This window comes from Protopterus annectens, chromosome 6.part0 (assembly GCF_019279795.1).
Source record: "Protopterus annectens isolate FY-2018-M chromosome 6.part0, PAN1.0, whole genome shotgun sequence".
NCBI lineage: Eukaryota > Metazoa > Chordata > Ceratodontiformes > Protopteridae > Protopterus > Protopterus annectens.
This window is the reverse complement of record NC_056737.1, coordinates 100,133,522-100,149,087: the sequence shown is the minus strand read 5'-3', so window position 1 is coordinate 100,149,087 and position 15,566 is coordinate 100,133,522.

The window sequence follows — 15,566 nt, the reverse complement described above, 5'->3', positions numbered from 1 at the left end:
TACAAAACGTCATAGCTACCTCTGTAAAATACAGAATAGCTTATTGTGTGAAAATGGGAGAGAGTGTGGGAACCATAAAAGAATAAAAGAGCCAGAAAGCGGTACGCCAGCTGGTTATATGTTTTTTCGTGTGTCCCAGGACAGTTGTATGTCCCATTGGGTAGCCCTCACTGAGGACGATTGTAAACTCGCCTTTCCAGAGAATGGTAGTTTTAATAAAAATATTTTGCTAAATCTCCAAGGGAAATTAAGAAGAAAAGGGAGAAGAATACCAGGGTTGTGCTGGGCAGCATTTAATGATTGGATGACAGAGGCGAAAGAAAGAGAAAAGGATTTGGTTATTTGTAGTTTAAATGATAATCAGCAGAAATTAAAAGAGCAACTGAAAGAATTACAACAAACTGCTAGTAACTTAGATATAGTAAACAGTAAATGTTTGAAGGACCCACCCTTTAAGGGGCTTTATCCTGTGAAGGAATTAGCTAAATTACAGATCACTGAATCGCTGAAAGACGATAATGCTTGGCTCCCCCCACCACCAACTGCACCACCAGTTGCACCCCCACAGTATCAGCCCCCCCTCACTCAACAAGGAGTGGAAGCACAGATTCCACCACTGAAGATTCCACCCCTAAAGAAAGAGAACGAGCAGTGGATAGTCACTCTAGTGACTCAGATCCAGACACAAGCGATAGAAAAAAAGGGATCAAAAACTCGTAGTAAGACTCATAAAGAAGCAAAAGCTGTAATGTATTTTAAGGCTAAACCCTACTATAAAGGTAAAGGAAAATGACATTTACATAGATGAAGGCTTTTTGGTCAATTCCCTGCTATAATGGATAGTGGGGATGGGTATTTTGGACCAGATAAATTTAATCCAGATTCAGGGTCGTAGTCATCAGACGATGACAGATTGTTACCTTTGAGGGAGGTACCTAACCTGGCTCATGCTAGAAGTGCACAGGAGCCACCAACCATTGTAGTACCTAGGGCGTGGTCAGCGGTTGATTTTCAAACCATTACTAAATCGTTACCACCTATTCGTACTAACACAGCTAAATTCCAGCATGTGCTGGCAGGACATATTTGTTTACAAAATCCTACAATAGAAGAAGTTAAGGCAGTTCTTCAGTATGCCATACCAGATGATCTGATGAAATGGATTTGGGACCATGCCAATGTCCCTACTCCAATTCCGAAACATGACTCACATGGAGATAATGGGTTCAAAGTGGTTAGACAGTGTTTAGTAGATGCTATCACAATAATAGTTCCACCCACACCCATCTGGTCCAAAATAAAGTCAATACTTCAAAAAGAAGGTGAACCCATGGACGAGTATTTAAATCATCTCACTGAAGCCTTTGAGGCTTATTCTGGGTACCCTGAACCCACCAAAGGGCCGGCACAAAGTGGATTTTCGGCTGCTTTCGTAGATGGGTACACCCACAAGTAAGAGATAAGTTAAAAGAAGCATGTTTAAACGGGCTTAGTCTTGGATTGCACAAATTAGTTACACAAGTGCAATACCTCTCTGACCACTTAGCACAGGAAAAAAAGGATTTACAAGAGAAATTGGTTAAAGCGCAAATTCAGATGTGCACTGCCTTCGGGCAGCATCAATGGGGAGGACACGGATGGGGAAGAGGGAGAGGTGGATGCCAAGGGGCTGGAAACCATAACAGACAAAACTGGCAGGAAGACCGATCAGCCACACCCCAAAATCAAACGAAGTGTTTTAATTGCGGCCAAGTAGGCCATTGGCAAAATGAATGTCCGTATCTGGCTGAGCAACCTGCCCCACCCACTGATACGTCACCTCAGTGGAATTCTAATTAGACTCCATCCAATTGGCAGTCATCACAATGAAGGTTCCCTGAACAAGGACAACAGCAGTTGTGCCCTTTCATACCTGTGGATCAAGATGGACCACATGTTATGTTACTTGTCAGAAACAAACCATACCCCTTCTTGATTGATACTGGAGCATCCAAATCCATGTTAGCCGGTGAAGCAGCAATAAATGTCCCCCTCTCCAATAACGCAACCATAGGGGTAGGTGTCTCTGGCATTCCTATTGAATATTCTGAAACCATTCCAGTCCCAGTGACGTTGGGATCTTTGCAAGACAATCATGCATTTTTAGTAGTACCTTCAGCACTGTTAAATTTATTGGGAAGAGATTTGCTCTGTAAGATGGGAGCAACTATCTTTTGTACCGCTGAAGGAGTATATTTACAAGGACCTTCAGACAAACAAGATAGTATTTTGGCTACTTTAGATGAAAATGTCACTCTGCAAACAATGTGTATCTAGTCTGATCTTGACAAGAATAAGCATTTAACCTCATTACCCTCTAATCTATGGACCACTCATGATAATGATGTTGGATTTCTAATTTCAGCCACTCCTGTTAAAATAACATTAAAATCTGGAGCAAAGTTACCTCAGGTACCACAGTACCCTTTGATGGTAGAGGCCACATCTGGGATTGCCCCTGTCATTTCTGCCCTGGTGCAACAAGGGATTATAGTACCTACAAGTCCATGTAATACCCCAATTCTACCGGTAAAGAAACCTGGTAAACAAGCTTACAGATTTGTGCAAGACTTGCAGGAAGTCAGTAAAGCTGTCTTGCCTGTTTTCCCAATCGTACCAAACCCAGCTATGATTGTGAGCTGTATCCCACCTACAGCATGTTGTTTTATGGTTATAGATATTTCATCAGCTTTCTTCTCTATCCCAGTACATGCAGATAGTCAGTATTTGTTTGCATTCACTTATAAGGGCCAACAGTACACTTGGACCCGACTACCTCAAGGTTATGTAGAATCTCCAACCTTGTTTTCCAGAGAGATGCATAGACAATTGCAGGATTTACAATTACCATCAATTAATATCACTATTAGTTCAGTATGTAGACGATATTCTTCTTGCTTCACAAGATACCCAGCCTTGTATAGAAGACTCACTTCTAGTTCTAAGATTTTAAGCCGAACAAGGTTATAAGGTAAATAAATCCAAATTGCAGTTTGCTCAAGAAGGTACAATACCTGGGACATATCATTTCCACAGGTTCACGTCAAATCCTTCCAAGCAGAATCACCTCCATTCAGACTGCTCCCCACCCTGTAACTCAGAGACAACTCAAGGGATTCCTTGGCCTAGCAGGTTATTGTAGACAGTGGGTGCCCAATTTTTCAGATATTTCGGCTCCTCTGCTACAGCTCTTAAAAAAGGAGGTCACAGACTCTTTGCCTTGGTCCCCTGAACATGAAACCACCTTTCAGGCTATTAAAACAGCATTGATTAACCTACCTGATCTGGGGCTCCCAGATTACTCTAAACCCTTTGTTTTCTTCTGTTGCGAAAGAAATAAAACTGCCCTGGGCCTACTAGCACAAGCACGCACAGGAGGCTATCGACCTATAGCATACTACTGTACTCAGTTAGACCCTGTTGCTTCTGGCTACCCATCCTGTTTACATGCAGTAGCAGTCGCTGCTGTTTTGATAGATATGGCAGCACCATTGACATTAGGGCATGACACTATATTAGCAGTACCTCATGCGGTACAAGCATTACTTTTAAAAACAAAGACTCAATATCTTTCTAACGCTTGCCTCACTAAATATGAGTTAAGATTATTAAGTAATCCTGCTATTCAAATTACATGTTGCCCACCATAAAACACTGCTTCATTAATTCCAACTAGTGACGAGGGTGAACCACATGACTGCGTGCTTGTCGTTAACACTGTTTTGTCTCCTAGATTAGATTTGCAAGATGTTCATTTGCTTAATTTAGTTCTTTTTTTGGATGGATCCTGTTTACGAAATACTTTTGGTGAACTTCAGGCTTTATGATCAGTCTGCTCGCCATCTCAGGCTTTGCAAACTGGACAATTACTGTCTGGGACTTCCGCACAAGCCATGGAATTAGTGGCACTTTCGCATGCATGTAAAATGGCCAAAGACATATCTGTTACTGTTTATACTGATTCACGTTATGCCCATGGTGTTGTTCATGATTTTGGTACCCTATGGAAGGAAAGGGGGTTTTTGACATCCTCTGGGGCACCAATAAAAATTACCTGTACATCGATCACCTCTTGCAGGACTTATTATTACCTTCCAAAATTGCTGTTGTCAAGTGTGCAGCTCAACTCCTTAGAAGCTAATGGAAATAATTTAGCTGACTGGGCTGCCAAGCAGGCTGCTCTTTTGAATACTGTTCAGGGAAAATTTTTGCAGCTTATTTTACAAACACTTACTTTTGACACTACTGTATTGAAAGATTTACAAACTGAAGCATCGGAATCAGAAAGAAAAACATGGCTGGCCCACAATTGCTTTCAATGCTCCGATTCAATTTGGCAGCACCCGGGTGGCAGATTAATTTGCCCCACATCAATGTTAAATTCTCTTATAAAAGCGTACCATTTGCCAGCTCATGTCGGGGTACAAGCATTGATTAAACAAATCCAGAAGGATTGGTTTGCCCTAGGACTTTCTGCTTCTGTGCAACATTTTTTGAGCACGTGCTCCATTTGTTTACAGCATAACATTTCAAAGGGAACTCTTGCTCCTGCTCAACCTGTGCCAAAACTAATAGGTTCATAGGTTCATAGATTAGTACTAAGCTAACTGCCCTTGCGAGCCATTTTAAGCCTAGCCAATTATCCCTTGTGAGACTCAAACCCTGCACCTTTTGCTTGCAAGGCAAACACCTTAACCATTAGGCCTAATGGGACCATTTTGTGCCTTACAATGGGACTTTATTGTACTTCCACCTTGTGCTCATTTTAAATATGTTTTGACTATTGTTGATATTTTTTGAGATGATTAGAAGCCTACCCATGTGCTAAGAATGATGCTATTTCAGTTGCAAAAAGTTGTGTTATGAATTGATACCTCGTTTTGGTGTTTCTTGTCAAATATATTCTGACCAAGGGACACATTTTACTGCTAAGTTAGTTGATTCATTGTGTACAATGTTAGACATTACTATGAAATTTCATTGTCCATACAGGCCACAGGCATCAGGTATTATTGAACGTATGAAACAGACTTTGAAAACCAGAATTGCTAAAGTCACTTGAGAAACAGGCCTTACCACTAGCTTTACTTTCTATGTGGTCACAACCGCATCCTACTAAGGGTCTTTCTCCACATGAAATACTCATGGGTCACCCTTTGTGCATGCCCATGACACCACCACCACCTTTTTCTGAATATTATGCATTTGACAATGACGTTCTTTTGTATTGAAAATCTCTTGTTTCTTTCTTACAGTTTCACCACTGACAAGTAGCAGTTGCTCAACATCTTCCTGATCCTTTTCTAGCATCCACTTTGCAACCAGGGGATTGAGTCTACGTTAAATCTTTTTCTAGAAAAACGGCACTCCAGCCACACTGGAAGGGGCCCTTCCTTGTTCTTCTAACTACGTCATCTGCTGTGCGACTGCAGGGATCTCCAACCTGGATTCACATTTCACACGTCAAAAAAGTTGTGCCGTCTGAAGATCAACAGCCTTTATCTTTTTCAACTCCAGATTCTCCTCCTATTGCTACACGTATGCGTAGTAGAACTGTTTCAGTACCTGACAATGCCTAATATTTACCCTTTTGAAAAACTCCAAACTTTTGACACTACACAGACTCAACCACCATTTCCACACAAATACTGGACAATCATTCTGGTGGTCATTCTTGTTGTACTATTATTTTTGCTGTGGCCATTTTTATTTCCTGCTCCATCGATGCATCAGACCAAATGAGCCATTTGACACCCACCTTTCAACACCTATCAAGCCATCAAATATGTTTATGCTTCTACATTCAACATCTCTAACTGCTGGATCTGCACTTCTATTCCCTCTGTGCATGGGGCATTGTCATTGGCTGTGGCTCCACTAAGTATCACTGAAACATGGACTAGTCTACTTGACAACACTGCTAACGTTTTACATCCATTAAATTTATTGCATTACAACTTTTGCTCCGTCGCAATGGCACTCCGTGTTTCCGACGGAATTACTCAAGTCAACATCACTTGACTCGAAAAATGGGACAAAGTATCTGCAATACAACAATCAAATACCAGTGCAATTATACAGAAGGAAAACACTTAGCTACGGGCTGTTGAGTTTCATTTGATGCCATTCAGCCGATATTGAGAAATGCCTCATTATTTGGTTCTCGTAAAATCGTATTTCTTGCCATATTCCATGGCATAACCACGGGCAGTGATCACTCTTCAAATGTTACCCCCTTGGTACAAGACTATTATTTTATATGTGGAAGAAGGGCCTACAAATGGCTACCGGAGAACTGGTCTGGTAGCTGTTTCTTAGATTATCTAGTTCCAGCCATCCGACATACATCTGCCTTACCCCAAGGGAAAATCCGGAATGTGCGAGAGGTTAAAAAGCCTACCAATCTGTTAGGCCAAATTGATGCATCGTGGATTTATCATCATGACTTAACTCATGCTAGCACTAAAGGACTGTCTCATATGGACTTGGGTGATGATGTCATATCATGGGCTGGTATAATTCCAGCATACGGAGCAGCAAAATCAATCTGGGAACTGAGAAGAATGTCTAAATTGCTTGAAGTATTAAGCAATGCCACATTTTCTGCATTAATACTAGTGACTGATGAACTGACTGCCATTAGAGCTGTAGTCCTCCAAAATTGTATGCCTCTCGATTTCACCTAGCGGTGAAAGGCAGAACTTGTGCTTTAATCCAGGAGGAGTGCTGTACATTTATTCCTGACAATCAGCATGAAATTGAAAGTCATCTCGAAATCATTCAGAGAGTCTCTGAACTCTCTAAGGCCAAGGAGGCCGATAACTCAAAGTGGCCATGGCTAACTAACCTGTTTTCAGGATGGGGAGGTGGACTTTTAAAGTTAATCCTATTAATTGCAGTATTAGCTCTTACTGCTTTACTTGTTGTGTTTTTAATCAAAGCATTGATTTTGAAATTAATGTCTTTCAAGACTACTAAAAAGGTGCCAAAGTTTTATATGCCTACAGTTATGGATGATGAAATTAAAATGTGACAATGTTGAAGGAACTAACCACATGGTTATGTTAGACCTAGGGCAAATGTATGATAGATTAAATGGTGATGCTTACACAGCATCAAATGGGGGGTTGTAGAATATGAATGGTCAAAGCATGTGTTCAAAGGAGATTGAGTATGTGAGAACCGGTATATATTGATTTGAACTATGAACTTTTAAGTAAACTGTGAATAGTGGAAAAGTACTGAAAAACAAGTGCCTATCAGATGGCAGGAAATGTGCCTTATATGGAAGTGTATCCGATTTTCTTTCTTTGCCTAGAGATGTAGTAATGTGAACTGCTTCAAGCCTATGGGTAAACCACTGATTGGTTAATTGTCTTTTGTGCTATTTTAATTGGTCTAGTTTATATTTTTGTACTGTTAGCAATATCACCAGCATATAAGCTTATGCATTCCTTTGTTCGGGGAGTCTCCCTGGTACTTTCCAGTAGGCTCCCACACATGTGTAATAAATACCATTGAAAGAGAGGAAGAAGTGTCTTGTCTTCATTTAAGGTAACAATGCAAACACAACATGTGTTTTTGCTTGTGCATGTTACCCAATCTACAGAAGGACAGCTGAAATCTCCCATAACTAAGGGAGTGGGCTGTATGGCTAGGGATTGCAATAAATTGAGGTAAGCAGTGTGCTTATCCTTGTTCATGGGGGATCTATAGCTAGCAATGATGTGGTATGGTACTTTCTCAATAGTTAATTTCATGTGGAGTAGTTTGAGAGTCATGCTGTTTGACCAGTCTCAAAGTGTATTTCATTTTAATGAATGTGGATACACTTCCACATTTGCTTCCTTCATACTAATTTTGAGGTCTGAACATGTGGAAGACATTGTAGCCTTGCATGGCTGGGGTGCTCTCTGTGGCCTTGAACTATGTCTCGGTAACTGTACAGACGTCAGCATTCTCAAAGGTGAGGAGTGCTTCCAGGGAGTGCAGTTTCATGTTTAAACTCCTAACATTAAGCAGCATGACCTTGAGATCAATCTCAATTAGATTTTGTTATCTTGAAAATTTGTTGTTTTGACACTGCCTAAAAAAGGGACTATGGGGGAGGCAAGGGCCTTTACCAGTATCTGAAAACCTAGTGGGGGTACAGGTGGAGACCATCTCTAGCAAAGCAGCGAAGTCTGTCTACCATATCCTTCCAGGGTGACAGATACTGGATCCCCTGGGCTGATACTAGAAGCTCAGCCAATTGTTGAAGCCAATAATTTTTTGTTTATATTGTGGCATTATCCTGGGTGAAGGTAGGATACTGCTTAGGGTTAGGAACATACCTATCTGGGACACATAATCAGTTAGTTCCATCATGTCTATCTTCATATAGTCCAGAGAGATATGTCTGAAGTCATTCTTTCCAGCATAGACTATGACAGTGTCATAACAGTACTTGTTGAGTGACTTGAGTGCATGCATGATTTGTCAGATCTTGGCATCTGATAGGCAGCTGACCGTTACCTTCGAATTGTCCAGTCTGGTGAGGGGGAGATCTGTGTGTCTCATTATGGAGTTGTCTATGACCAAGACATTTGATGTGCTTTGCCTAAGGGACTTATTTGTTGAGACACAGATGTGCGTGTTGAGCATGTAGTAGTTTCTTTATGCTTAGCGGTGAGTGTAGGTGGTGTGCATTTGAGAAATCTCTGTTCTTTTGGTAGGCATTTAGTGAGTGCCTCCACATATGTGGGTTTATGTGTCATGACCTTATTATGTGTGGGAGATGAGGTTTGCTTGACAGGTGAAGTGTGTGTACTGACAACCTCTTTGATGTCTAGCTTGCTTTTATGTGAGAGAATTGACTCCAATTCCACAGTGCATTTGCAGCTCTCACATAGGGTGTTAGTTTGCTTTAAGAGTAAATGGTTCTCAGTATAAGTGAAGTTTGCTTTAAGAGTAAATGGTTTTCAGTATACATGAAGCAATTGCTACATTGCTTCAAGATGCCCATATCAATCAAGCTGGCAGGAGAAATGATAGGAAACTGGCTGTCCATTGTGGCAGGATTTTCTGGGAATGTGGCATTTGGGAAGGAAGTGGGATAGCTGGATTTGGTCACAAACAGCAAAAAAGAAGCAGCAATTCAATTAAACACAGTTAACAAAGTGCTCTTTTTTTCAGTGGATGCCTTGGATTTCAGTGTACATGCAATCCAGATCTCTGGCTAAAGTTGCCAAATGTTGAGCAGCTCCAGTAAATTGAACGTAAACCTGCACATATGCAAGGCTTATATATAGGCATATTTAAACAGATTTAACACAACTACCAAAGGGAAAGGCCCATACTGAGCCTTTCACCTGCAATCCCCAACTCAGATGGGTCCTGAGCCACACAAGTTGCCACAAGGGTGCAGGGAAGCCCTCTTAATGTCAGATGGCTGATCTAAGAGTACAGCGATACTAAACAGTCTAGATTCAGCAGGTCTGAATCTAGTCTATGCTATGTAAGGCAAGGAAACACAATTTATAGGTGGGAAGGAGTAAGGGAGAGTCCCTTACTCAAAGTGAATGTGTTTATTAGTATAATATTAGATGACATGCAGTGGTACCATCCTCTGCACAAACTTGCAGCTCTATGAGCAGCTGTGAGCAGTGGGAGACTATGGAGAGCATTTCCTATATAGGGTTTTAAACTGGAGAGGTTTGCGTATATGCAAGCACAGGGAACAGTATTTGCACAAGAAAACTCTGACTAAATGACTTTGGAAATAAGTTCAATGACTTTGGAAATAAGTTCAATAACTTTGAAAAATGTTCACAACACACAAAAACTTTACAAAACTTAGAAATATTTTGGCAGGCTCACTCAGAACAGCTTTTACAGTATCAGAGATTAGCAAATATCAGAATATTGTCAAAACAACCTAAGAGCAGCAAAGTAGCAAACAGATGGGTTTTTTAACAAGTGTAGGCTGAAAAACAGCAATAAATTCAACTAAATAAATGCAGCACAGAAGTGTTAAATATCACTGAAACAGAGCAAGTACAAAAATATACATATATTAGCTTTGTATGTCAGATGATTTTAGAAGCAATCCAAGTCTGGTAGTCACAGGTGTCCAGGCACAAGGAAGCTCTGAATAAATAAGCCTGCAGAAGGAACACAGCATGGCGTCTGTCCTTCACATAGTACTGCCCTTCTAACTTATATAGATACTGTCAACAAAGCTAGAGGTAATAACAAACTTGTCTCTTCCTTATTTCTAGACTTGTTTAAAGCCTTCAATACAGTTTGTCTCTCAGCAAATTTCTACTTCAGATGTCCTAACTAGGTCTCTCTCACCCCACCAATCTGTTATTCAAAAGCTACCTCTCCAATAAGTATCAGACAGTAAAATGTAACTCTGTTCTCTCCTCTTTAACATTTTCACCAGCACTCTCTACACATCCCCACAGCAGGTCACTATAATACAATATGCAGATGATTCCAATCTCATTTGCACATTTGACAGTATGGTACACCTCTAAAGAATTACTCGGGAAGCTTTAACAGGCACTGAAACATGGATTTTTCATTCACAACTCATGCTCAACCCAAAAAAGATCAAACTACTACTGTTTCCCTCCAAATCCTTCTCTCATGAAAAAACAAAATTTGAAGACCTCTCTCTTGATAATACAATAATTGAAGTCACCTCTCACAGCAAATTATGAGGGGTGATAGTGAATGATAAACTTACAGTCAACCTGCAAATACAAAACTGCATAAGGAAAAAATCATCAAAGATTAGGGATGCTTTACAGAGCCAAAAACGTTCTCACAGACACAACTAAAATTACACTTACCACTACTTATAGGTTCATAGGTGTTTACTAGGATAACAACCACACGGGCCTTTTTAAGCCTAGTCATACATCCCAAATCTCTGACAAGTTCTGATACCCTTGATAAGTGTAAGCATGAGCCTGGGAGATAAACCATTTACAGGTTACCTGTTTGAATCAGAGACATAGGTGCCAAACCAGGGATGAATTTCTGGTTTCCCATCCAATTGTTCAAGTTGCACTTGAATTGGATTAGGGATGAACTCTGCTTATCTCCTCCCCACTCTTCTTTATGGCACTCCCTTCCTAACTAACCTCCAGGCTTCACAAAAATTAAAACTTGAACATGCTATAACAAAGTTTCTAAATTTGCAGCACATACCCCTTTCAGAAACCACCACTGTATAGCACTGAAATGCCTACAATGGTTAGAACTGCCACATCAACTAATGTATTCACAACTTCTTACCTTCTATAAAATTATCAAGCATCCATCTGCCTGTCCAGCACTCAAGGCCGATGTTGCCATTTTAGGGTCCCCCAGCAGATGTCAAGTTGGGAGCCCCCTATGGACTTCTAGTCTACATATCACCCTATCGCTGATACCCCTCCTTAGCAACCTTTTAGTTCATGCTACAAACTGACTGACCTGTAGCTACAGTGCTCTTAATTAGTACAGGCCTGTGTACCACACTATGTTGGCCCATCTCACAAAGGGACATTTACAGTTACTGCAATTTAGTTGCACCAACGATACATTGCAGGAACTCTATGTCTGTACATAGATATGTACATATGCCTGGATGTGGGTGAAATGGCACCCTATGTCTATTGTTTCAGCCACCCAACACACACACACACACACACACACACACACACACACACACACACACACACACACACACACACACACACCATACTCTCCAATCTTCCTCTGATCACCCCCCCCATCTTGTGCTTCTGATGCTATACACATTACTTTTTTCTTCCTTTTCTCAAATTTTGCTTTACTCTTCAACTTTTTCAAGAAACCATATCTTCCTATATGCTCTGAACTGCATTTTAAAGTTTTTTTTCCTTTTACACAATCTTTTCATCCAATGATGGCTTGAACAGAAATTTTGATTAAGGAAAGAAACTGTGTTGCTGTTCAGCTTCAATTTTCCTTGCTTCCTTTCAGCAGACCTTTCCTGACCGAGTAAGCACAGTAATAAACATTTAGGAAATAATTCAGTTAAGCCAGAGCCACCAGAAGCATGCTCTGAAATACATATAGAGCATTTTCCCAACTTTTTAATCCAGGTTGTACCAAAGGTTTAATGTTCAAAGATGACAAAATAGTAACTCACAATAAATTAACAAGCCAGTTGTTGTCTTGATACACAGGTCCTGTCTTGGAACTGCCTTCCTCCGTAACCCCCCAAAAAGACTGCCTATGCATCCCTCTGGTGTTAGACTGGGATGATCACCAAGGTTTAAATTGCCATTGTCATGTGTTTCAAGTGAGTGCTGACATACATACGGTATAAATAGCATATCTCCTAATTCCTCAACCCAAACTGTCAAACACAGCTACCTGCATACATGGCTGAAGTGTGATTGTGAGGAAAGTGGAAAAATAACAACTTAGACAGTACACTGCCCCTGCACAAACTATAGTAATATTTGTACACCTCTCAGGTCTGTCAGAAAAGTAAAAGAAAAACATGAACATACTGTCCTCGGTCCAAACACAAGCTACAATATCCTCATGTGCACACTTCTAAGGTTTGACCATGATGACAAGTAAAGAAGTAATAATCACACAATCCACCCACCCACACATACACACACACACACACACACACACACACACACACACACACACACACACACACACACACACACACACACACACACACACACACACACACACACACACACACACACACACACACACACTCACACACATAACCTACAGCAGTTTTTTGTACACACACATCTGAGCAGAGCTGGTTTTAGAATGGATGCAGTTGAGAGCAGAGGCCATTATCATATTTATCCTAGTAGGGTCATATCAAACCCCTGTTCAGTTTAAAGGAGCATAATTAGAAAATTAGTAAATTTTCCTTCTCATTTTCCCCAACTAGCAACAGCTTTTTTGGGGCCCCCATACAGTCAAGGATAATTAAAGGAGCCCCATGTTTCCATTTATACAGTCTGGGCAGTGGGGGCTCCCAGACTCTTAGAATACCCAAGGGCCTAAATGCTCTGTGATATATTTTATTCATTACTTTTGAAATATAATTACTTGTTAGCTACATTTTTAACTGATACCAAGAATTGTCCTGGCATTACTGGGTGTGTGCACAGATAAAAATCGTTGATATTTTTGAAACACACACACACGGGCACACACACAGACACACACACACACACACACACACACGCCATAGCAATGCTAGTTTTGTATTTCAGTAAATAGCAATACACTGTGCAACATTGGTATTGTCACACCAGATCAGTGAATGCTATTTAGCAGTCATCAAACAGCAGTAGGGATAAGTCATTTTGATTTACCTTCCCTGATTTTTCTAATAGCTTTGCTCTATCCTTTGTAAAAAGTTTGATTTGCTTGTAAATCATTCAGGATTTCAGACATTAGAGTTTTATACTTATTTGTCCAAAAATGAAAGCTGATGAAAAAGGTGCTATACTATTAACTTTGTTAATTGAATTAGTGCAATATTTGGAACATGTACATGATCTTGAGCCTTTATTCTGCTGTTGTAGGTACTGCAGGGAATTCTTGTGCAAAGAAATTGAAAGTTGCAGTAGCTGGTGTTCTACCAGTGTTTATAAAACTTCCTGATACAGAAAACCACCCCTGAAGATACAAATCATCAGCTTTTTCTTAAAATCCAAGGTTTGCACTGAGAACAGTCACTCTGGGCTACTGATCTCTCTAGTGCTTACCTTGCTTATGTTCATTAGCAGCTTTATCCTAACAGGGTCATATAACTGACCTATTCAGGTTAAAGAGCATAATCAGGAAATTAATACATTTTTTCTCCTCATTTTTCCCCAACCAGCAGCCGCTTTTGTGGGGCCCCCACGCACAGTCAGAGATGACTAAGGGGGGCCCCTTGCAGCCACAGGCATTGCAAATAACTAAAGTTGGCTATGTTGTTGGTTTTAGTGGGCTGAAATTACCCCTGGTTTATTAAGTACACAAGATTGTTGTACTAGCCTTTGTTGGTTTGACAGACCTGTTGCAAAATATCAGGCTAAGGTAACCTGCTGTGGTTCGGGGCCCCCCAGGAACAGGGGGCCCTCAGCGACCGCAGGGTTTGCTGGTGCCTAAAGCCGGCTATGCCAGCACTAAAAACCTTTCTACAAAACTATGTTCCCAGTAGGTCATTGTAATCCACTGACCAGAAACTCCTGTCTGTCTACAGACCTATCAATTCTGCTGGGCATTGTCTGTACTCATACAGATTGCTAAGGCATGGAACTCCTTACCTGTATCCTACAAGTCAATACCCTCCCTCCAGTCTTTCAAAACCACTCTGAAAGACGTCCTAGTTGAAATCCTGCTCTGTTCTTGCTCAAAACCAGGATAAACTATATCCCTAAATATGAACAAGTACCTTTTCATTTCTTATACCTCCTTACCCTTCTTCACTTACTTCTATCAAATTCTCTTCCTTGACTTTCTCTCTCTAAATATAACATAAGCCTGCTTTTCCCTCTCTTCATTTTGCTATTCCTGTTAGTATTAGACTAACTTACCTTTAATTTCTCTATAAACTAAAATTTCTATAAATATTAAATGATTGTCCTATAACTTGTATCGATTCTTAACCAATGTTCTTATATTATCACTAATTTGTTATAATTATTTAAACTGCATATGTTTTTGTTTTATTTTTGAAGATTGTAAAATTATTGTTCTTAAAATGTCTTGTAATAATTGGCTCGGGTCTTGGTTGAAAATGGGCTTCTACCCAGTTGGACTTTCCCAGTAATCAAATGTCAATAAATAAATAAATAAATAAATAAATAAATAAATAAATAAATAAATAAACCCTGTATTTGTGGAAAGTCAGATAACGTTGTCCCACCAATTTGAAAATGTCAGAACAATAAGGTAAACATCTTACCAAGTGATGAACTTCAAATCAGCCTGAAAGGCAGGTTCAAACAGAGATAAGATCAGTTTTTCAAGAATAAAGCTGAGATCCCAAGGAGAAGGAATTTGCTTTAGAGGAGGTCTCAGGTTCAACATTCCTTTCATAAACTGTGTGACCACAAAAAGAGATACAAGAGGAAGATGAATGGGAAGGCAAGCTGAGATGGCTGCAAGATGCACCTTGACAGAGGCATAAGATAAACACAAATATTTCAAAACCAGAGAGGAAAATGCCATGCCAGGCCTTCTGTTCATTCATTAGGTACCACCTAAAACATTTTCCCTTGTAAACATAATATTTTTCTAGTTGCAGCTTTTCTTGTCTCCTTCAATACCTGCTGCACATCCTTATGGAAGAAATGCCTAAAAGGCATCAAGATAAAATTATCTAGGCTGTTGCTCTAAGTTGGGAGTGTGACAATTGCCTCTGACACTATGTGAGCAGATCCAGAGTGAGAGGACTTTTGTGGTAATTGTCATTGGCCATTGGCATGAAGGCAAAAGTCGAGGTACTGGATGCACCAGTAAAGTTTTTTTCC